This window comes from Oryctolagus cuniculus, unplaced genomic scaffold (genome assembly GCF_964237555.1).
Source record: "Oryctolagus cuniculus unplaced genomic scaffold, mOryCun1.1 SCAFFOLD_73, whole genome shotgun sequence".
Classification (NCBI taxonomy): domain Eukaryota; kingdom Metazoa; phylum Chordata; class Mammalia; order Lagomorpha; family Leporidae; genus Oryctolagus; species Oryctolagus cuniculus.
Genome location: NW_027208354.1, coordinates 275,610 through 297,859, shown reverse-complemented (window position 1 = coordinate 297,859; position 22,250 = coordinate 275,610).

Genomic DNA, 22,250 nt, shown 5'->3' with positions numbered 1-22,250 from the left:
TCTCCAGTGTAAAACCCATTTGCCATCCCAATACACAAAGGGATTTGGGGCAAGAAGGAAAAAAGAAGTCCACACATGCAGAAATTTTAAGCAAAACAAAATAGAGAATGTATTTAGTTTCATGTAAATCACATGAGAATTAATAGTATTCTACCAATTTGCAACAAATATTTTTAACTTTAATGAATGAATGAACTTTCAGTTACATAGCAGGAAACTTCTACCCTCTCCCATAAAACTGAAAGAGAAACTTTTTAAAAGTAAAAACTGATGAAAGAATTCTGCAATACATGTTAATGTTAAGTAGCCCAGCAGAGTTTATTTAGAAATACAAACACACACACAGAAAATAAATACATTAAAATCTTACTGAATAGTCCAGTAATAGTTCAGGATCCAATATGTGTGCAAAAGATTCTGGATTTCCCAGTCACTTTGTATAGGAAATGATGTGCTTTGCTATGTAGCATGTAACTTTAGATTCCTGAACACCTCCACTTTGCTTCTTACCCTGAGTCCCAGCAAATACAGGAACACAGCTGTTGAGTCATTCATTTTCTGGATTTGGGAATATCAAAGAATTAATGAGTATAGAAAGTTGTACAGCAAAGACCAAGAATATCCAAGGGAGGTCAGGAAAATCAATTGAACAAGTCAAAATACTATGAATGTATACTGAATGCTCTGTTTTTAATATGTCTTACTTACCTAAAAAGACATGAGGGCTATTGCTCTCTCTCTTAATACAACTAAGGAGAAGATATCACCAATGCTCAAGAAAAATGAATACACAGCAGAGCTAATACAAAATCCCAAAATTCCAAAATAGAAAAACTGGATATGCACTCCTTACACACACCCTGAAGTGGCAATGAAGTAGAACAAATCTAAAATTAGAAAAAAATCTTTTTTTAAAGATTTATTTATTTATTTGAAAGTCAGAGTTGCACAGAGAGAGGTAGAGAAGAGAGAGGGGTCTTCCATCCACTGGTTCTCTCCCCAGTTGGCTGCAATGGCCAGAGTTGTGCCAATCCAAAGCCAGGAGCAAGGAGCTTCTTCCAGGTATCCCACATGGGTGCAGGGGCCCAGGACTTGGGCCATCTTCTACTGCTTTCCCAGGCTATAGCAGAGATCTGGATCCATATGAGCTGCCAGCACTGCAAGTGGTGGCTCTACCCACTATGCCACACCACTGGCCCCGAAAATTCTTGTCAAATTAAGAACATTTAACCTTTGTTTTAGAGTGCATTATTAAAATATCTAAACTGGGGGAATACATAATTTCTTTCTTTAGAAATCAGAAGAGAAAAAGAACACTTCAAGCCTACTGTGACACCACACAGAAGGAATGGAGAATCATGATCTCAATTAGCCTAGGGACAGAATAAAAGGGAGGGAAATAGGAACAACAGAATTAAGATGAATAAGCTTTGACAGCTGAGGGAATCTGAATGTAAAGAAAAGGCATGCAGTTAACTGAAACAATAGAGATAATTCTGAGAGGAAAAAACATTGTTAAGTCATATTAATGGGGCCAGAGCTGTGACTTAGTAAAGTAAAAAAAAAAATCTAAAATTTGTTTTTAAATTATATAATTAAAAAAGATTAAAAAAAGATGTTCAATCTTAAGTCTCTACAGCATAAGATATACATCAATTTTCCCAGGTTCTATTTGCATTTATTAACAAAGTTTCATGGGTGTAATCACTAAAGTGGCTCCAATAAGTCTTTTTATAAAAATTATTTTTTATTTTGACAGGCAGAGTGGACAGTGAGAGAGACAGAGAGAAAGGTCTTCCTTTTTCTGTTGGTTTACCCCCTAGTGACCGCTGCCGCCAGTGTGCTGCAGCTGGCACATGGCACTGATCCAAAGCCAGGAGCCAAGTGCTTCCTCCTGGTCTCCCATGCAGGTACGGGGCCCAAGCACTTTGGCCATCCTCCATTGCACTCCTGGGCCATAGCAGAGAGCTGGACTGGAAGTGGAGCAACTGGGACAGAATCTGGCTCTCCCAGCAGGACTAGAACTTGGTGTGCCTGCACCGCAGGTGGAGGATTAGCTTATTGAGCCATGGAGCCTGCCTCCAATAAGTCTTAACCTGGGATGCAACTAAATTTAACAAGGATACTCAATAGGAATTTTAGAAGAATTCCAAAATATGTATCAGAATAAAAATAAATACTTTACTTGGTACATCTCATATTAACTATACTATTGTCTAAATTTCCAAATGTCAGATGTACTAAAAAAATCCCCAAAACAGCAGAGTTGGTCCGACATGATGAGGAATAAAATAAAGAAAATGAGAATTCGCAGATCCCAGATTAAAATAACCAAGAAGGCCCAATAAAAGAAAACTCAATGTCTTCATACACTAACATTTATTACCTCAGATTTATTTAACAAAAAGGTGATTATTCCAGCTACATCCTATTAGGTAGCCCAATTTTACCTGCTAAATCCATTTAAAAAAAGCACCTCATGATATATTACTAAAATCATATTGCTATATGCCATCCACCATGTCCACTGTACCTTATACCTAATGTTAACAGATCTGATGAAAATCAGTAGATAAATGATGTGTCTTAACCACGTGTGGGAAATGTCTTTTGTTCAACGTTTTTCCAAAAACCCCTCAGTCTCAGTTTGCCTTCACCTTGAAAAGACACTTCTGAGGTTTACTAATCAGTCCAGCTTCTTCGGGCCTCCCTCCAATGAAAGGGGCTAAAATCCATCAAAATAAACTCTAGGCACTGTCCTTGTGCTCCCAGTGACTTTTTCACTCTAGGGGCTCACAAACCTTCTATATTCTTTAGATCACCTGTGATGTCCATTAGTTCTCAAAGACTATGATGCAAGTAATTTCCCCTCTTGGAACCTTGTTATTAACTGTGCTGTATGAGAAATGAAGTCTCCTACACACCTTGTGCTTATGATTCTCCAAACCATGTTGCCTGCTAGGACTTTGGCCATGAATATAGGACAGCAATACCTGAACATGATTACTGAGATCTCCTTAATAAAGGATAGACTGGGGCCAGCACTGTGGTGCAGTGGTGTAATCCTTTACCTGCAATGCTGGCACCCCATATGAGCACCAGTTCTAGTCCCCATTTCTCCTTTTCCCAGCCAGCTCTCTGCAATAGCCTGGGAAAGCAGTAGAAGCTGTTCCAAGTGCTTTGGTCCCTGCCAAAATATGGGAGACCTGGAAGCTCCTAGCTCAGATTGGCCCAGCTGCAGACATTGCAGTCATTAGGGGAGTAAATGAGCATATGGAAGACCTTTCTGTGTCTCTTCTTCTCACTCTCTGTAAGTAAACCTGTCAACTACATAAATAAATTCCTTATATATATATTTACATTTATTTATATATTTATGTATATAAATATATTCATATATAAAATATATTATAATTTATCATACAATATATTATATAATATATAATTATAAACAGATAATATTATATAATTTATTATATGTATTTTATATATATATATATATATATATATATATTATTGAGATGACTTCAATAGCCAGAGTGTGGCCAGGTTGAAACCAGGAGCTTTTCCTCTGATGTGTGTCCCAGGAACCCAGGTACTTGGAGCATCTTTCACTGCTTTTTCAATCCATTGGTAAGGAGCTGGATCAGAAATAATTATTTATATATAAATAACAAATTCATATATAATAATTATATACAATTATATATTTATAATAATTATATGCAATTCTATATTATGTATAGAAATATATAGTATAATATATAATATATATTATAATATATAAATATATATATGATGGACCAAAATATGGTATTCTCCATTTGGCAGAAGGGACAGGCTCCAATATCTACTGTCTATGTCAGTATGTCAGCATAATGCAGGAGGTAACCCCTCTACCAAATAAGAAAAGCTATTTCAGTTCAGCTGGACATCATTCTGCTGACTGTTGACCTTATTACTGTTAGTCTGGATGCTTTCATTGGTTGCAATCCAGAGACCCAATTTTCCCATAGATATAAACATCAGCAAACATGAAAATTTGGTAAGAAAAGCTTAAACTGAGAGTTATGATTAATAACTTTTTTTTTAATTTTTATTTAATGCATATAAATTTCCAAAGTACGACTTATGGATTACAATGGCTTCCCCCCCATACCGTCCCTCCCACCCACAACCCTCCCCTTTCCCACTCCCTCTCCCCTTCCATTCACATCAAGATTCATTTTTGATTATCTTAATATACAGATCAGCTTAGTATACATCAAGTATGGATTTCAACAGTTTGCTCCCACACAGAAACATAAAGTGAAAAATAATAGATGATTTTTTTTTTTAAATGATGATGAAATCAGAGCAGACCTATTGTCATGTTTAATCCCAGTGAGAGTCAAGTTGGGAATTGATAATTTCTTTTTTTTTTTTAACAGAGGATCAGTTTAGTATGCATTAAGTAAGGATTTCAACAGTTTGCACCCCCATAGAAACACAAAGTGAAATATATTGTTTGAGTACTCGTTATAGCATTAAATCTCAATGTACAGCACATTAAGGATAGAGATCCTACATGAGGAGTAAGTGCACAGTGACTCCTGTTGTTGACTTTACCAATTGACACTCCTGTCTATGGCATCAGTAATCTCCCTATGCTCCAGTCATGAGTTTCCAAGGCTATGGAAGCCCTCTGAGTTCTCCGACTCTTATCTTGTTTAGACAAGGTCGTAGATAACCTACGGTTCGACCCAGCCATCCCACTCCTTGGAATTTACCCAAAGGAATTTAAATTGGCAAACAAAAAAGAGGTCTGCACCCTAATGTTTATTGCAGCACAATTCACAATAGCTAAGACCTGGAACCAACCTAAATGCCCATCAACGATAGACTGGATAAAGAAATTATGGGATATGTACTCTTTAGAACACTATACCGCAGTAAGAAACAACGAAATCCAGTCATTTGCAACAAAATGGAGGAATCTGGAACACATCATGCTGAGTGAAATAAGCCAGTCCCAAAGGGACAAATACCATATGTTCTCCCTGATCAGTGACGACTGACTGAACACCAAGAGGGAAACCTGTTGGAGTGAGGTGGACACTATGGGAAACGGTGGCTTGATCAGCATAGCCCTGACTGTTAATGAACAACTTAATACATTATCCCTCTTAGTAGTTTTTTTTATCTGTTCTACTTAATATGACTGGTTTAGATCTGTAATTGATGCACAGTTATTCTTAAGTGTTGAAAATTAACTGAAATGTGATCCCTGTTGAACATGGTGGTGGGAATGGGAGAGGGAAGAGATGTATAATTTGGGACATGCTCAGGCTGACTTGCCCCAAGTGGTGGAGTTGGAAGCATACCAGGGGATTCCAATTCAATCCCATTGAGATGGCATGTACCAATGCCATCTCACTGTTCCAGGTGATCAGTTTCAGTTCACAGTTGGTCATGGTGGAGGGACTGGGAGTCAAAGGGAGCACATAGACAAGTCTAGTACCTGCTAACGCTAACCGATGGAGTAAATAAAGGGGAGAGTGATCCAACATGGGAAGTGAGATACTCAGCAGACTCATAGAATGGCAGATGTCCTAAATAGCACTCTGGCCTCAGAATCAGCCCTAAAGGCATTCGGAGCTGGCTGAAAAGCTCATGAGAGTATTTCAGGCATGGAAAGCCAAGACACTCTGGCAAAAGATCTCTGCGAGTGAGATCCCAGTGGACAGAACAGGTCATCAAAGAAGGAGGTACCTTTCTCTGAAGGGAGGAGAGAACCTCCACTTTGACTATGACCTTGTCTAAACAAGATTAATAACTATTTTAACAAAATTTCTCAGAACCCATCTAATCCAAACCTTGGACAATTGGAAGACATTGTACTTGGCCCACCCATAATCAAAATGGATTCTAAATCCTTCAACTGCAAGGAGAGTATCATAGACATTAATGCTCCAAACGGATCCAGTTCTCTGCTAATGTGTCTGGAAAAGCAGCACAGGGTGACTCAAATATTGGGGCTCCTGCACCCTTGTGAGAGACCTGGAAGAAGCCCCTGGCTCCTGATATCAGTCTGGCCTAGCCGCAGTCATTGCAGCCATTTGAGGAGTGAACAAACCAGGAGGAAGATCAATCTCTCCCATTCTCTCCATCTAGTGCTGCCTTTCAAATTCATAAAAGGATCTTTAAGAAAATAGATCACTTCAATAAATTTGCCATTGCTCAGTCATGATGACTTTTACTACCTTCAGTTCTTTTTCAAAAGATTTATTTATTGGAAAGGCAGATAGAGGAGCTGGTGGTTGTGGTGCAGTGGACAAAGCTGCTATCTGTTACATTGGCATCCTGTATGTGCACCAGTTTAAGTACCAGCTATTCCATTTCTGATCCAGCTCCTTACCAATGGACTGAAAAAGCAGGGAAAGATGGCCCAAGTGCCTGGGATGCTGCCACGCACATTGCAGGAAAAGCTCCTTGCTGCCATGCACATCGGAGGGAAAGCTCCTGGCTTCAACCTGGCCACACTCTGGCTATTAAAGTCATCTCAAAAATGAATTAGGTGGTGGAAGATTTCTGTCTCTCCCTCTCTCTGTAACTCTTTCAAGTAAGTAATTAAATATTTTAATATAATAAAAAAGGCAGAGACACACAGAGACAAAGAGAGAAGGAAAGAGAAGCAGAGAGATCTCCCATCTGCTGGTTCACTTTCTATATGGCTACCACTGTGCAAGACCAGGTTCTCAAGTCCCCATTGAGGTTACAGTTCTCCAATTTGACGACAGGAATGAAAGAATTTGAGCTATTATACATTGCTTCCCAGGGATATTAACATGAAGCTGATTTGGAAGTGTAGTACCCAAAACTCAGATTAGCACTGCAATATAGGATGTGGGCATCTGTTGTGACTGCTAACAAATTGGAAATCCTAGAGTAAAAATCAACATATTCCTGGACATACACAATATACCAAAATTGAGTCATGAAGACACATAGAAAAGCTAAACAAATCAAAAACCAAGACAGAGATTGGATGAGTAATAAAGACCCTCCCAACAAGCAAAAGTCCAGGATCAGACAGCCTCACTATTGAATTCTACAGGACTTTTAAAGAACTAATGCTTCTCAAACTATTCAACACAATTGAAAGAGAGACAATCCTCTCAAACTCCTTCTATTAATCCTGCATCACCTTAATTCTTCAACTAGAAAAAGATACAGTGGAGAGAGAGTACTATAGAAAAATATCCCTGATGGGGGCCAGTGCCATAGCACACTGGGTTGATCCTCCACCCGTGGAGACGGCATCCCATATGGGTGCCAGTTCTGGTCCCGGTTGCTGCTATTCCAGTCCAGCTTTCTGCACTGGACTGGGAGGGCAGTGGAGGATGGCCCAAGTGCCTGGGTCCCTGCACCCGCATGGGTGACCAGGGAGATGCTCCTGACTCTGGCTTCCGATTGGACCAGCACTACCTGTTGGGCCATATGGAGCATAAACAAGCAGATAAAATACTTCTGTCTCTCTGCCTCTGCCTCTCCATCTCTGTAACTCAATCTTTCAAATAAATAATTCTTTTGAAAAGGTCAACAAACAATAAAGGCTGGTGGAGAGGGAGAGAAAAAGGTACCCTAATCCACTGTTGGTGGGAATGAAGCTAGTGCAACCATTATGGAAGGCAGTATCAAAGTTCCTCAGAAATCTGAAAACAAACATACCATGTGATCCTGCCATCTGACTACTGGGAATTTATCCGCATGAAATGAAATAGAATATGCACAGGCATGAGTTATCTGTACCCTCATGTTTATTACAGCTCAATTCACAATAGCTAACATGGAATCAACCCAGATGTCCATCAACTGGTGACTGGAACAAAAATATGAGCTATATATACAGTGTAAAATACTATTCAACCATAATTGAGAATGAAATCCCATCTTCTGTAACTAAATGGATGAACTGGAAACAAGTATGCTTCATGAAAGAAGCCAGTCCCCAAAAGACAAATACCATATGTTTTCTCTGACTGGTGGTAATTAATATATAGACAACAAAAAGCAGCATATGAGTTAAATTGACATTTTGAGATTTGAGTATTGTTCATAGCACTTTTCTGTACTCTTTGATAGAGTACACAACATATACTCATTGATATTTCTGCTACTACTTGCTGAATTCTTTATTTTGTAGAGGGTTAAAGCTTGTGATTCTAAAATAAAATCAAAGCATGCAGCTGTCAAAATTAAAAGAAAATAAAACAAGAAGGAGGGAGTTGGAAATATGAGAACAAGGGAAGATAGGATAGGATGTTATCAGTTTGCTCTTCAATCTGTATATATAAATTACATGAAATTTGTTCACTTAATATGCATTTAAAAATATAAACTTAACACTGGAAGAAAAAGACCTGAGATCAGTGTTTTCTGGATTACCACTAATAAAATTTAGTCTTCATTTATGTCTGACCATATTTAATTTCTTATTTATTTATTTTATAAGAAAATTAACATCACCATTCCTAACAAGTCCATCCTGCTTCATGCATATCTATCAGTTCCCACTATGCTAATAATTTCTCATGAACTTAAATCCATATCATCTTAAAAAGATGCAATGTGGGGCTGGCGCTGTGGCATAGCAGATAAAGTTGTTGCCTGCAGTGCTGGCAAGCCATGTGGGTGCCAGTTCAAGTCGTGGCTGCTCCACTTCTGAACCAGCTCTCTGCTATGGCCTGGGAAAGCATTAGAAGGTGGCCCAAGTCCTTGGGGCCTTGCACACATGTGAAAGACCCTGAAGAAGCTCCTGGCTTCAGATTGACACAGACCAGTCATTGCGGCCAACTGGGAGTAAACCAGCTGATGGAAGACCTCTCTGTCTCTGTCTGTCTCTCTCTCTCTCTCTACCTCTTCTCTATTTGTGCAACTCTTTCAAATAAATAAATTAATATTTAAGAAAAAAGCCTGATTCATGTTATTATTTATGTGTTTTAGAGGCTTTGCAGATGTTGATTACATGTGCCATGAAAACCCATTAAAATGCAAATCCTATAAGAGGCAACTCCATGTGCACTAAACTGGTAAAATCCAGTGCATGTGTTGAGAAAAACACACTAGCAATACATTTCAAAAAGCTGTGAAATATTATAAGTGGCTGTCAAAAGCTAAAAATCTGACAATGACTCATTATGTCATTTATTTATATATAATGCTGAGAAAATCAGAAGTATTTGTTAAAACTTCTGCTAAAATGCACTTGATTTATAATTTTTAAATGCATCTTTCCTAGATGTAATGCAATCCTGTACTACTTTAGAGTATCAGAAATTTAAAATGTTGGACTGGTGCTGTGGTGGAGCAGGTTAACACCCTGGACTGAAGTGCCAGCATCCCATATGGGGGCCGGTTCAATACTCAGCTGCTCCACTTCTGATCCTGCTCTCTGCTATGGCCTGGCAAAGTAGTAGAAGATGGCCCAAGTCTTTGGGCCCCTGTACCCATCTGGGAGACTGGGAACTAGCTCCTGGCTCCTGGCTTCAGATCAGCACAGCTCTGGCAGTTGCAATCAATTAGGGAGTGAACACCAGATGGAAGACCTCTCTCTTTCTCTCTGTCTATCCTCTCTGTCTGTAACTCGACTTGTACATAAATAAATAAATCTTTAAAACAATTAAGAAATTTAACATGTGAAAGGTTTTTAAAAATGTATTTCTTTATTGTGAGGCAGAGTTACAGATATAGAGAGGAAGAGATAGAGAGGTCTTCTATCAACTGGTTCACCCCTAAATGGCCAGAATGGCTGGAGCTGGGCCGATCTGAAGCCAGGTGCCAGAAGCCAGGAGTCAGCAGCTTCCTCCAGGTCTCTCACATGGGTGCAGGGGCCCAAGAACTCAGGGCATATTGCACTGCTTTCCTAGGCCATTAGTAAAGAGCTGGATTGGAAGTGCAGGAGCAGGGACTCAAACTGGTGCCCATGTGGGATGCTGGTGCTGCAGGTGGATGCTTAATCTACTATGCCACAGAGTGGGCCCAGGGAATGGTTTTAGGAAGACATCTTTCATGTAGACTAGGCTGCAATATTGCAAGGTAAGGTTTAGCTTTTATTCCCACACATCAGTATTCATCTTTTAGCAACTATAAATACTGAATATCATACATATAGACATAAATATAGGTAACTGCAGATTTTGTTGTCATTCTTTCTAATTCTCTTTTTAATGTCTGCTAATAGGCCATCTTATGGATTATTATATTGATGTTACCCATACACAAGCATCAGGCATTTCCACTGTTGAATGTGTTTATGAGTACAGGTAGATTTGTGTGTACATGAATGCACATTTGATGGAGATAGCACTGACAGTAATACTGTGAGAAATCCTAACGCTGATTCCAAACTTTCTGTCCTCCGCAGAGATGGCTGTCATTGAAGTAGACCACAGGGCCCCTTTTGCTGTTATGGACTGAAATGTGCCTCCCTAAAACTCTAACACGGAAGTGCTAACCAGCAACATGACTCTACCTGAAGAAAGTGCTTTTAAGCAGATCAAATGGTAGATGTGTCTGTCACATCGGAGAAAGGCTTCTGGAAAAATCGAGCCTATTTAAGCACCTTGATCTGATATTTTCAAGCTCTACAACTCTGAGAAGTAAAATTCCATGATTTAAATCATATTCTCTGTGGTATTTTCTTAGCAAATTAATATATCCTCATTTCTGCCAGCATTTTCTATTGTCATCCAGAAGGTCCTAGTGATTAGCAGAGAAATATAGAAACTAAAAACTGTGATTTTAGATTACCAAGTATCTACTAACACAAAAAGATCCCAGAAGCCACCTACTACCATCGTCCAGGACCCAGAAAAAAAACAGGAAGGAGTCAAGTTGCAGGGCAGTAGAAAAAAGTGAATAATGAAAGATCACAGCAGAAGTAAATAAGGAAGGGTTTGGTGCTGTGGTGTACTGGGTTAAAGCCTTGACCTGCTGTGCATGCATCCCATATGTTGCTGCTAGGAGACCAGGTGCTCCACTTCCAATCCAGCTCCCTACTAATGCACCTGGGAAATTGGTGGAAGATGGACCATGTTCTACGGTGCTGGCACCCACATGAGAGACTTGGAAGAAGCATCTGGCCTTTCCAATAAATAAATAAATCTTAAAAATATAGAAACAGTGTTAGCACTGTTGGAAAACAGACTCATAGTTCAATGTAAAAGTATAGGCAGCTGAAATAAACCGACTTTTCTACAGGCAACTCCTATTTAACAAAGGAAAGAAAACAAACAGGAGAAAGAAGAACCCCTTTAGCATATGGTTTAAAGGAAAGTGATTATCCATATGTAGAAGCCTGAAAATATACCCAAAACCTCATACACTATGTAAAAGCAACTCAAGGTGAATTAAAAGTCTAAATATAAAGCCAGAAACTAAGTAAACATATGAGAAACTATAAAACATAAGCATAGACAACAGTTTTGGGTAAGATTCCAAAAGCACAAGTAACAAAAATAAAATATAGAAATTTGAGCATATCATATTAAGATACTTCTTCACAACAAAGTATTCAACAGAGTAAAGATACAATGGACAGAATGGTAGGAAACATTGAAAACTCTGACTATGACAAAAGATTGATAGCCATAACATACATATATTGAACTGGGAAAATCTCCAAATAAGAAGCAAAATGTACAGCTAAGAAATGGGCAAGGATCAGAACAGATGTTTCTCAGAAGAAGAAATCTCAATGGTCAAGACATAGATGAACATGCCCAATATCACTAGCCATTAGGGAAATGTAAATCAAAACCAATAGCAGACTCCATCTGTGGGAGAAGACAATGCTTGGGTTTTCATTTGTGCAACAAGTGGGTTTAGAGGACCCTGTTCACCATAAGAGGGCAGAGTCTACATGGAAGTAAGGAAACCTTAATGTTTTCCTAATGGGCTTGTTAAATTCTTGACCAGTGCCTATTACCTTTGCCGCAAACTTTCCAGTCTCACTACTTTCCTGCTTCTTCCTCTTCGCTGTGGCTTGCAAAAACAGTGTACCTTCTATATACGGAGGATACTTTTGTTTTGTTTTATTCCTCCTATCTCATGATGTTCCTCTAAGAAATCACAACCCTCCAAGTATTCATTAATTTATGCAGTCTGCAGTTTTCATGGGCTACTACATGGCAAAGTACTAGGTTAAAGGAAAGGTATAGGTCAGGAACTGAGCAAAGTTCACAATGATGAAGCCATTGGGGAAATGAACCTGATGGAAGACCTCTCTCTCTCTCTCTCTCTCTCTCTCTGCCTCTCCTTCTCTCTCTGTGTAACTCTGATTTTCAAATAAATAAATAAATCTTTAAAAACTAACAAAATATACTAAAAACCTGGTGGCAACACCTTTCTATCAGAACATGTGAAGCACTCAAACACAGTTTGTCCCAGAAAGTCAACCATAAGGGCATATCGTCTACTGCACTTGTGGACATCTCTGAGGGAGGTAAGGGGCACTTATTTCTTCCCCTCTTCTTTCTTACCACTCTCACAGTTATAACTTCTATCGATGCTTCCAAAGACCAGTCTCTATGAAATTGTAGAACTAATATCCTCCCATGTCAAAAGTGTCATGGGTTTAAACACAGAACCCAAAATAAGATAAGTAACTGGCCTTCTTAATTACACAGTGTGGAATGTAAGATTCTCAGTGGAGCACTGGGTAATATAAAGTGCTGGGCAGAGAAAAACTGTTACTTATCTGTATTTATGATGCTGTAATTCTCCTCTTTATGCAAACTCAGATTAAAAGAGCTCCCGTTAGTGGGCAGCACTGTTGCATAGTGGGTAAAGCTGCTGCTGCCTTGTCAGCATCCTATATGGGTGCCGGTTGGGATCCTGGCTGCTGCACTTCCCATCCAGCTCTCTGCTGTGGACTGGGAAAACAGTAGAAGTTGGCCCAAACCCCTCATCTCCTGCACCCACCTATGAGACCTGGACAGAGTTCTGCCTTTCAAATAAATAAATAATTATTTAAAAAAACAGCTTCATCTCAGAAGGAGCTCCTGGCTACTGGCTCCAAATTGGCATACCTCCAGCTATTGCTGCCAATTGGGGAATGAACCATCGGATGGAAGACCTCTCTCTCTTTCTCTCTCTCTCTCTCTCCTCTCTGTGTAACTCTTTCAAATGAATAAATAAATCTTTAAAAAAGTAGCTCCAGTTATTGACAACACAGTAGACTTGCATTAATTTTGGTTCCCTTCTCACTTTGCAAAGGGATCAGTGGCAGGTCAAAACAGTTGACAGCCTTGCTAACAGGAGAAGAGATAGCTGAAGACAGAAAATGAAAAGCAGCCAAATACATCATCAAAGAAAGAGAAGTGGACCCCATCCAACACAAACCTTTAAAAGTGGATGCTCACAATTAATGAGTGAAACAGCTGCCCACTGAAATCTTGTCTAGGGAGGGAAGATGTCCTAAGTTCTGCTTTTGTAAACTCCAGTCATAAATCTGTCCTAATAAATCTGTCCCTGGCATCTCTTTTACAAACATACTGGACCCACTGACCATTGGAAATTGTGGTCCTAAGTCATGTAGGCTGCCATTTAAACCCACCAATGCTGTAACAGCTAAGAAACTTGAATTTGATGCTCAATTCTCAGGAAATCATTCCAGCTGAGCCTAGGGCCATTAATAGAAACTCCTTGGATCCTCCACTGTCTCTGTGCCTGTTTGAAAGAAGGGAGATTTCCCACCCCATGTTTCTGGAACAGCTTCAAATTCCACATTGGAAAAATTTGATAATTAATACTTGAGAGGGATCAACACACAAAGCAGCTATTCACGCTTCACACTGCTACCCACCAGGAAGATGAGGTGCAGGATGAGAGCAGTGGGGCAGATCCTAGACAGATCCTCCTGCCCACCCCTCTGCTGCCCCAGGCTCCCTCCTGAGGGCCATCCAGCCCCACCCTGCAGGAACCAGCCCAGGAAACATCAAGAGACCAGGCCAGACTGCATTCTGAGACCACCCACAGTGGGAACCCGGCTTATTTAACTGTGGAGATCAGGAGTCTTTCTGCCTTCCTTCCCTGTGAGTGCAGGTTCCCAGAACACTGCCCCCTCTCTCCTGTAACCACTAAATAAAGCACATTAGGGACAGTTTAGGTGAGGTACTGCAGGAGAGAGTCCGGGCACTTTGAGCCTGGGAAATAGAGGTGGGAGACAGAGCAGCCCGGGTCCCAGCCCTGACCTCGGGAGAAGCTGCCAGGATTGCTGGCACACTTCTCCCACATGTGTCTCCGCCCCTTCCTGCATGCCAAACCTGCAGCAGAAAGTCCCTGGAGCAGGTACCCTTTCTTCCAGATATACGGGGAGTGAAATTGGGAGTGTGGAGAAGAGAGTCCCTGGCATGTGGGACCCACAGTTGGTGGATGAAGAGGGAAGAAGCAGCAGGAGGCAGGCTCAGGGTGAGCACTCGGAAACTGCCTGGGATCGCACGTGCAGAGCAGGAGTTGCAGTAAATGCCAGAGAAGGAGCAGCATAGCCCCCAGGGTTGACACTGATCAAGGAATGAACTCCCCTGGGCCAACTCTGAGCCCCAGGGACTGGCAGTGGCAGGTGCATGCCCACAGGTATTTGGAAAGCAGAATACCTCGGAGCTACTGGGAACTCTGGGAAATGGAGTCCAGGCTGCAGCATCCCTAGAGACACCAGCTGTTCCTCCGAAAAGCTGCAGTCAGGGGTGGGTGCCCACAACCAGAGGGCATTTGCTTTTGTTAAGTCCCTCCTTCCTTTCCTTCCCACACCAAAATCTCAGGGATCAGTTGCTGTTCCTTTCCTGCATCAAATCTGAAAGAGTGACACTCACTTCTGCTAACTGACCCCAAATCCTGGCTCCCTCATAACCTCTGTCTCTTCCAGAAAAATCTTATTTACTACTTTGGCCCTAGAAATCATAAATGACTATGATAGAATGTAACTTTTAACAGAGGTGTAGAAGGCATGGTTTAATATCCAGTTTTGAGAATACAATTTTCATTTGTGTTTTATTGATGTTTATACTTCTTTTAAGATTCATTTTTTTATTTAGAAGTCAGAGTAACAGAGAAGGAGAGGCACAGAGAGAGAGAGAGAGAGAGAGAGGTGTTTTCCATCTCCTGCTTCACTCCTCAATTGGCAGCAGCAGCACAGCGCTGACCCCTTATAGTTCTTTACAAATCATTTTACACTGTCTTTTTATTCATCTAGTAAAGAGACAGAAGAATGGACACAGAGCTAACTATATCCAAAATCTTGCTTGTATTGCATCAGAATACAAAATTTGGGAAGGAAGAAGGCAAAACTGACTCAGACCCAGAAAACATGTAGGAAATTGCCACTCAAGAAACCAAAAGTCAGCTGAGGCACCCAAAACAAGGACAGCAAGCCAGAATTGGAGCAAGCCAACAGCTGTGCCCTGATTGAAAAAGACCATTCCTCTTGTGCCCTGAACTCAATATTGCCGCCTCAAAACAAAAGCACACATCAAAAAATTCATTACAAACCATGATACATAAGAAAAAAGAGAAAAAAGCCAAAGAAATGCAAGAATCCATAATGATATTGGGCTTGATTTAGTCGCAGCGAAACCGGCCGTTCCCGGATTCATTCACCCCTCCAGCTGACTGCTTGTGGAATTCTGACTGAATTAACCTGAAAATCACAGTGAAACTCAGTTTGGAGGCAATTAATATCTGTCACCTCAGCCAAAGTGTTCCATTTGATTTTCCAAAACACAAAAACTCACCTTGGTCATGTTGCCTGTAAATTTCTAAGCTTCAAATACATATTAGCTGTCTTTTTTAATTCATAATGGCTACTCTGTCCAAACTCTTGTTTGTATTGCGTCAGAATACAACATTTGGGAAGGAAGAAGGCAAAACCAACTCAGACCCAGAAAACATTTAGGAAATTGCCGCTCAAGAAATACAAATTGGCTGAGGCACCCAAAACAATGACAGCAAGCCAGAATTGGAGCAAGCCAACAGCTTTACCCTTTTTGAAAAAGAACCTTCCTCTTGTGCCCTGAACTCCATATTGCAGCCTCAAAACCAAAGCTCACATCAGAAAATTCATTACAAACCATGATAAATTAGAGAAAAGAGAAAAAAGCCAAAGAAATACAAGAAACCATAATGATATTGGGCTTGATTTAGTCGCAAGGAAACCGGCTGTTCCCGGATTCATCCACCCCTCCAGCTGACTGCCTATGGAATTCTGACTGAATTAACCTCAAAATAGCAGTGAAACTCATTTTGGAGACAATTAATATTTGTCACCTCAGCTAAAGTGTTCCATTTTATTTTGCAAAACACAAAAACTCACCTTGGTCGTGTTACCTGTAGATTTCTAAACTTCAAATGCCTATTTGTTGTGTTTTTAATTTCATAATGGCTATTCTACCCAAACTCTTGTTTGTATGGCGTCAGAATACAAAATTTGGGAAGGAAGACGGGAAAAACAACTCAGACCCAGAAAACATTTTGCAAATTGCCACTCAAGAAACCACAAATCAGCTGAGGATCCCAAACAATGAAAGCAAGCCAGAATTGAGGTAGGCCAATAGCTGTGCCCTGTTTGAAACAGAACATTCCTCTTGCTCCCTGAACTCCATTTTGCAGCCTCAAAACCAAAGCTCATATCAGAAAATTCATTACAAACCATGATAAATAAGAAAAAGGAGAAAAAAGCCAAAGAAATGCAAGAATCCGTAATGTTATTGGGCTTGATTTAGTCACATGGAAGCCGGCTGTTCGCGGATTCATTCACCCCTCCAGTTGACTGCCTGTGGAATTCTGACTGAATTAACCTGAAAATCGCAGTGAAACTCAGTTTGGAGGCAATTAATATCTGTCACCTCAGCCAAAGTGTTCCATTTGATTTTCCAAAACACAAAAAATCACCTTGGTCATGTTACCTGTAAATTTCTAAGCTTCAAACGCCTATTTGTTGTGTTTTTTATTTCATAATTGCTACTCTGCCCAAACTCTTGTTTGTTTGGCGTCAGAATACAAAATTTCAGAAGGAAGAAGGCAAAACCAACTCAGACCCAGAAAATATTCAGGAAATTGCCGCTCAAGAAACCAAAAGTTAGCTGAGGCACCCAAAGCAATGACAGCAAGCCAGAATTAGAGCAAGCCAACAGCTGTGCCCTGTTTGAAAAACAACCTTCCTCTTCTGCCCTGAACTCAATATGCCAGCCTCAGAACCAAAGCTCACATCAGAAAATTCATTACAAACCATGATAAATAAGAAAAAGGAGAAAAAAGAAAAGAAAAGCAAGAATCCATAATGATATTGGGCTTGATTCAGTCGCAAGGAAACCGGCTGTTCCCGGAATCATCCGCCCCTCCAGCTGACTGCATGTGTAATTCTGACTGAATAAACCTGAAAATCGCAGTGAAACTCACATTGGAGGCAATTAATATCTGTCACCTCAGCCAAAGTGTTCCATTTGATTTTCCAAAACACAAAAACTCACCTTGGTTGTGTTACCTGTAGATTTCCAAGCTTCAAACGCCTATTTGTTGTGTTGTTTATTTCAAAATGGCTACTCTGCCGAAACTCTTGTTTGTATGGCGTCAGAATACAAAATTTGGGTAGGAAGAAGGCAAAACCAACTCAGACCCAGAAAACATTTAGGAAATTGCCGCTCACAAACCACATATCGGCTGAGGCACCCAAAACAATGACAGCAAGCCAGAATTGGAGCAGGTCAACAGCTGTGCCCTGTTTGAAAAAGACCATTCCCCCGGTGCCCTAAACTCCATATTGCAGCCACAAAACCAAAGCTCACATCAGAAAATTCATTACAAACCATGATAAATAGGAAATCAGAGAAAAAAGCCAGAGAAATGCAAGAATCCATAATGACATTTGGCCTTATTAGTCACAAGGAAACCGGCTGTTCCCGGATTCATCCTCTGCTCCAGCTGACTGCCTGTGGAATTCTGACTGAATTAACCTGAAAATCGCAGTGAAACTCAGTTTGGAGGCAATTACTATCTGTCACCTCAGCCAAAGTGTTCCATTTGATTTTCCAAACCACAAAAACTCACCTTGGTCGTGTTACCTGTAGATTTTGAAGGTTAAAACGCCTATTTGTTGTGTTTTTTATTTCATAGTGGCTACTCTGCTGAAACTCTTGTTTATATGGCATCAGAATACAAAATTTGGGAAGGAAGAAGGCAAAACCAACTCAGACCCAGAAACATTTAGGAAATTGCCACTCAGAATACACAAATCGGCTGAGGCACCCAAAACAATGACAGCAAGCCAGAATTGGAGCAGGCCAACTTCTGTGCCCTGTTTGAAAAAGAGCCTTCCTCTTGCACCCTGAACTCCAGATTGCAGCCTCAAACCAAAGCTCACATCAGAAAATTCATTACAAACCATGATAAATAAGAAAAAGGAGAAAAAAGCCAAAGAAATGCAAGAATCCATAATGATATTGGGCTTGATTCAGTCACAAGGAAACCGGCTGTTCCCGGATTCATCCACCCCTCCAGCTGACTGCCTGTGGAATTCTGACTGAATTAACTTGAAAATCACAGTGAAACTCAGTTTGGAGGCAATTAATATCTGTCACCTCAGCCAAAGTGTTCCATTTGATTTTCCAAAACACAAAAACTCACCTTGGTCGTGTTACCTGTAGATTTCTAAGCTTCAAATGCCTATTTGTTGTGTTTTTCTATTTCATAATGGCTACTCTCCCCAAACTCTTGTTTGTATTGCGTCAGATTACAAAATTTGGGAAGGAAGAAGGCAAAACCAACTCAGACCCAGAAAACATTTAGGAAATTGCCGCTCAGAATCCACAAATCGGCTGAGGTACTCAAAACAATGACAGGAAGCCAGAATTGGAGCAGGCCAACAGCTGTGCCCTGTTTGAAAAAGACCATTCCTCTGGTGCCCTGAACTCCATATTCAGCCACAAACCAAAGCTCACATCAGAAAATTCATTACAAACCATGATAAATAAGCAAACGGAGAAAAAAGCCAAAGAAATGCAAGAATCCATAGTGACATTTGGCCTTATTAGTCACAAGGAAACCGGCTGTTCCCGGATTCATCCTCTGCTCCAGCTCACTGCCTGTGGAATTCTGACTGAATTCACCTGAAAATTGCAGTGAAACTCAGTTTGGAGCCAATTACTATCTGTCACCTCAGCCAAAGTGTTCCATTTGATTTTCCAAAACACAAAAACTCACTTTGGTCAAGTTACCAGTAGATTTTGTAGGTTTAAACGCCTATTTCTTGTGTTTTTTTATTTCATAATGGCTAATCTGCCCAAACTCTTGTTTGTGTGCCATCAGAATACATAATTTGGGAAGGAAGAAGGCAAAACCATCTCAGACCCCGAAAACATTTAGGAAATTGCCGCTCAAGAAACCAAAAGTTAGCTGAGGCACCCAAAACAATGATAGCAAGCCAGAATTGGAGCAAGCCAACAGCTGTACCCTGATTGAAAAAGAATCTTCCTCTTGTGCCCTGAACTCAATATACCAGCCTCAAAACCAAAGCTCACATCAGAAAATTCATTACAAACCAGGATGAATAAGAAAAATGAGAAAAAAGACAAGGAAATGCAAGAATCCATAATATTGGGCTTGATTCAGTCGCAAGGAAACCGGCTATTCCCAGATTCATCCACCCCTCCAGCTGACTGCCTGTGCAATTCTGACTGAGTTAACCTGAAAATCGCAGTGAAACTCAGTTTGGAGGCAATTAATATCTGTCACCTCAGCCAAAGTGTTCCATTTGATTTTCCAAAACACAAAAACTCCCCTTGGTCATGTTACCTGTAGATTTATAAGCTTCAAAATCCTATTTGCTGTGTTTTTTTTTTGTCATAATGGCTACTCTCCCCAAACTCTTGTTTGTAGAAATCAGAATACAAAATTTGGGAAGGTAGAAGGCAAAACCAACTCAGACGCAGAAAACATGTAGAAAATTGCAGCTCAGGAAACCACAAATCGGCTGAGGCTCAAAACAATGACAGCAAGCCAGAATTGGAGCAGGCCAACAGCTTTGCCCTGTTTAAAAGGTCCATTCCCCCGGTGCCCTGAACTCCATATTTCAGCCTCAAAACCAAAGCTCACATCAGAAAATTCATTACAACCCATGATAAATAAGAAAAAGGAGAAAAAAGCCAAAGAAATGCAAGAATCAATAATGATATTGGGCTTGATTTAGTTGCAAGGAAACTGGCTGTTCCCGGATTCATCCACCCCTCCAGCTGACTGCCTGTGGAATTCTGACTGAATTGACCTGAATATCGCAGTGAAACTCAGTTTGGAGGCAATTAATATCTGTCACCTCAGCCAAAGTGTTCCATTTTTTTTTCCAAAACACAAAAACTCACCTTGGTAATGTTACCTGTAGATTTCTAAGCTTCAAATGCCTATTTGTTGTGGTTTTTATTTCATAATGCCTACTCTGTCCAAACTCTTGTTTGTGTTGCCTCAGAATACAAAATTAGGGAAGGAAGAAGGAAAAACCAACTCAGATGCACAATACATTTAGGAAATTGCCGCTCAAGAAACCAGAAATTAGCTGAGGTATCGAAAACAATGACAGCAAGCCAGAATTGGAGCAAGACAACAGCTGTGCCCTGATTGAAATAGAACCTTCCTCTTGTGCCATGAACTCCATATTGCAGCCTCAAAACCAAAGCTCACATCAGAAAATTCATTACAAACCATAAAAAATAAGAAAAATGATACAAAAGCCAAAGAAATGGAAGAATCCATAATGATATTGGGCTTGATTTAGTCGCAAGGAAACTGGCTGTTCCCAGATACATCCACCCCTCCAGCTGACAGCCTGTGGAATTCTGAGTGAATTAACTGGAGAAACACAGTGAAACTCAGTTTGGAGGCAATTAATATCTGTCACCTCAGCCAAAGTGTTCCATTTGATTTTCCAAAACACAAAACCTCACCTTGGTCGTGTTACCTGTAGATTTCAAAGCTTCAAATGCCTATTTGTTGTGTTTTTATTTCATAATGGCTACTCTCCCCAAACTCTTGTTTGTATGGCATCAGAATACAACATTTGGGAAGGAAGAAGGCAAACCCAATTCAGACCCAGAAAACATTTAGGAAATTGCCGCTCAAGAAACTAAAAGTCAGCTGAGGCACACAAAACCATGACAGCAAGCCAGAATTGGAGCAGGCCAACAGGTGTGCCCTGTTTGAAAAAGACCATTCCTCCGTTACCCTGAACTCCATATTGCAGCCTCAAAACCAAAGCTCACATCAGAAAATTCATTACAAACCATGATGAATAATGGAAATGTGAAAAAGCGAAAGAAATGCAAGAGTCCTTTGTGATACTTTGCGGGATTAGACAAAAGGAACCTGGCTGTTTCCAGATTCATCCCCCCATCCACAGACTGACTTTGGACTTCTGATTGAATTCACCTCAAAATCCCACTCACATTCAATTTGGATGAATTAGTATCTCTCCCCTCAGCAGAAGGGTTCCATATCATTTTCCAAACCACAGAAACTCATCTTGGTCATGTTGCCTGTAGATTTCTAATCCTGAAAGGCCAATTTGCTGTTTTTTTTGTTTTCTTTCATAATGGCTACTCTGTCGACAATCTTGCTTGTATTGCATGAGAATACACAATTTGGGTATGAAGAAGGGAAAACCAACTCAGACCCAGAAAATATTCAGCAAACTGACCCTCAAGAAACCAAAAGTCAGCTGAGGCACCCAACAATGACAGCAAGCCAGAATTGGAGCAAGCCAACAACTGTGCCCCAATAGAAAAAAAACCATTCTCTTGTGCCATGAACTCAATATGCCAGCCTCAAAACCAAAGCTCACATCAGAAAATTCATTACAAACCATGATAAATAAGGGAAATGTGAAAAAGCCAAAGAAATGCAAGAGTCCTTTGTGATATTTGGCAGGATTTAGACACAAGGAAACTGGCTGTTTCAGGATTCATCCCACCCTTAAACAGACTGACTTTGGAATTCTGATTGAATTCACCTCAAAATTGCACTCACACTCAATTTGGAGGAAATTAGTATCTGTCCCCTCGGCAGAAGGAGTCCAAGTCATTTTCCAAAACACAGAAACTCATCTTGATTGTGTTGCCTGTACAGTTCTAAACATGAAAGGCCAATTTGCTTTGTTTTTTTTTTTTCTTTCATAATGGCTACTCTGTCAAAATCTTGCCTGTATTGCATCAGAATACAAAATTTGGGAATAA